The sequence below is a fragment of the Mastigoproctus giganteus genome, chromosome 2 (genome assembly GCF_048544385.1).
Source record: "Mastigoproctus giganteus isolate SK-2022 chromosome 2, ASM4854438v1, whole genome shotgun sequence".
Lineage (NCBI taxonomy): Eukaryota > Metazoa > Arthropoda > Arachnida > Uropygi > Thelyphonidae > Mastigoproctus > Mastigoproctus giganteus.
This window is the reverse complement of record NC_143576.1, coordinates 180,387,051-180,390,027: the sequence shown is the minus strand read 5'-3', so window position 1 is coordinate 180,390,027 and position 2,977 is coordinate 180,387,051.

The window sequence follows — 2,977 nt, the reverse complement described above, 5'->3', positions numbered from 1 at the left end:
GCATACTATACCTTTTCAACTAACTCACCCAACTTAAGATATTTCCTGAACTTGAATAGCTAATCTCCTCGATACTCCGTTAATTCGGCGTCCGTTGCCTTAACCGGGGATCGCAGTATTTTCTCCTTCGTACTCGGTTGCTGGCTCTTCTTCTCTGGTCGCCTTCCGCTCTTCGCGCTCTCTGTTTTTCTCCCTCTCCTCTCTCTTGCTGGGTCCCGAGGACCTGCTTTTATCCTCCTTGTTCTCCCCTATTGTTTAGATAATCCCCTTTCTCTTATTGGAGAACTCCCACGTCCTCGCACATTCGGACTCTACGTCAAGGGACACTTCATCTTAAGGAGCGAAGTGATCATCATCTCTCGATTACGCCCTGCCATGCATCAAACATTCTGGCTACACGTGTAGACACTTCACCAGCTCCTTATTAGGAAAATGAGGAGTCCCTAGCTTACGTGTTCACCGAGTTTATGATGCTCGGAGGAATCTTCCATATCCGTTCACACGGGTGTATCTGTATATCTTATTGCTCCCCCCCCCTTCTATCGTCATTATTTGTATGAAGCTAAGTGCATTCTTCCGGTGTTTATAAAAAAGTAACCCGTTAAGTGGCTCCGAAGATAGCATCGTAGGCCAGCAATTGCAAGCTTCTGTAGAGTTTTTCCGATAGGCTTTGTTTTTGCATAGTTGCTGTGGCTAATTTCGCCATATTTTAAGTCGCCATTATAACAAGTTCCAATTTAAAGACTTAAAGACCTCTAACCTGCTTGAATACTCAGTTCTAACAACTCTAAAATTGTCAATAAATGAGGTTTTGGACAATAACTAAACAGGGGAATTATTAGAAATTAAAATTAATATTTTTATTATAGATTTAAAGGAAAAGGCGGAATTAGCACTGCAACAATACTGAGTTTTATCCATGTTAGCAAAACTTTGTTGACCAGTGTAATTTAAATAATCAAACTGAGTACGTCACGTTCAGATTGAAAAAAAAAAAAATGAAATTTGAGAAATACTTATGGAAGTACATCATAATATGGTCTGATAATATTGTTTCCTCTTCTGATTTTGCATTCGAAATTTGCTGATTTAAAGCAAAAAAGAGAAAAATGCAATTAAATAGAAAGATAAACTATTTCGCCTTGAGAGACTTCGTACCGTTAGGAACTGCAAGATATCAGCATTAGAAAATTTCAAGGTACATTGCATTTTAGCAACCTTTGAAGTAGCCATAGTGGCCCCATGTGGCTGATTTAGTTGTCAAAATTTCCTTGTTTTTTTTTTTTTTTTTCCAACTGGTGTTGCTTTATGGTTTCAGACGAAAAGGTTCCTCAAAAGCATAAATCCTTCTTTTAAATAGCATAGAGAATAGGAAATTATTAAACAGAATGCAAAAATTACTTTCTGTATTTTTTCTCCATTTTAGTTCACAGATCCAGAAAATTTTCAAAAATATAGTAAAAGAGATAATATATATCTTGAGCCATTGCGAATAGCATAGGGAATAATTACCGTCTTCCCCACAACGGGTGGAAAAGAACCGTGTTCAAGTCCAGTCAATGATGCTAAAATTTTACGGGCTTTTTTCACAACGTAGCTGAGTTAGTCTCTTTTAGGCGAGTAACATGGATTTTTCACCGGAACCTTGATTTATCCTCCAGAAATCAGGCAATCTGTAGACATATTATACTGATATCTCATAGCATAAGTTGCATTCCCTCTTAACCCGTACGTCAGCAAGTTTCAAGGTACAGTACTTTTGTTAGCGAAAAAATTAAAATATAAAAATATATTTTAAAAATATTATTATTTATTCTTTCAAGAGATTCTTCTGCAAACATTTATTTTAATCTTAACTCGGCGCAGCGTGAACTGTGTAGTTTGGAGTGACTGTTTATTTAAGCATTTGGTTTTATGTAATTATGATTTTGCGTGATACAAGGGAAAACAGAAAACTGAGAAAATCATGTACTGCTGATAATTGAATGAAACATCAACTGCTATTTTTAGGACCTCATTTGTGCATTTATTAACTGAAAGCAGTTTTCACCGAAAGGCAACAATCCACCTCAGACATGAATATTCTCGTTAATCTCCTTTTTATTTTTTTAGAATATCTGTTTGCCATGCTGTTTGCATCTTGCAATAAATCGCACCATTCTGATATCTCGCAATAATGAAAAATTAAAAGTATATACTGTAACAGTATGCTGGTGCTATTTGGATGTATTATTCATCTGCTATGATGGTTATTAAGAGATTCGGTAGAATTGCCGTCTTCTCATATCAGGGGGAAAAGACCCGAGTTCGAATCCCGTAAATGAGTCTATGAATATCTTTTTCACAACATGGCTGAGTTAGTCGGTCTCAGGCGAGGCTAAACTCGACCCTTTCCTCCACAGCAAACGGTAAGTCCACTACAGAATATACGCAATTTACAGATATATTATATACGGCGAAATGTGGCCTAAGTTGCTGATGCATCTAAACCGTACAACCAATCGATACACTATAATTTGTGCTTCACTTATATCATGCAATTCTACCCGCTCTCAAACACGCTGTTGTTTAGAGTAAGCACAGCAGAATCAGGCAATTTTTGATGTAAATCACGAGGCACTGCGCACAAAGTACCCAAGACTAAAAGCAGGAAGATAGATGGGCGAAATTTGCTTTCAGCCATAGAGCAGGTGATTTTTTGAGAAAAATTTCCATCACTTTCTGTAGAAGATGATATCTTAAATAAATTTACATATAATATACACATATACATAGTATTAATAATAATTAGTTGCAATGAAAAGTAAGTAACTGGAAAAAAAGGAATAATAAGTTAAAATATTGGGATGGTTTATGGACCCAGGTTACTACTAGTACTATCAGAAATACCCAACCATAATGGAACGTAGAAAAGTAGATCAGAGTATGAGTGGAGAAATGCTGACCTGTCAGATGGAGTTACAATGGAAAAAATGAA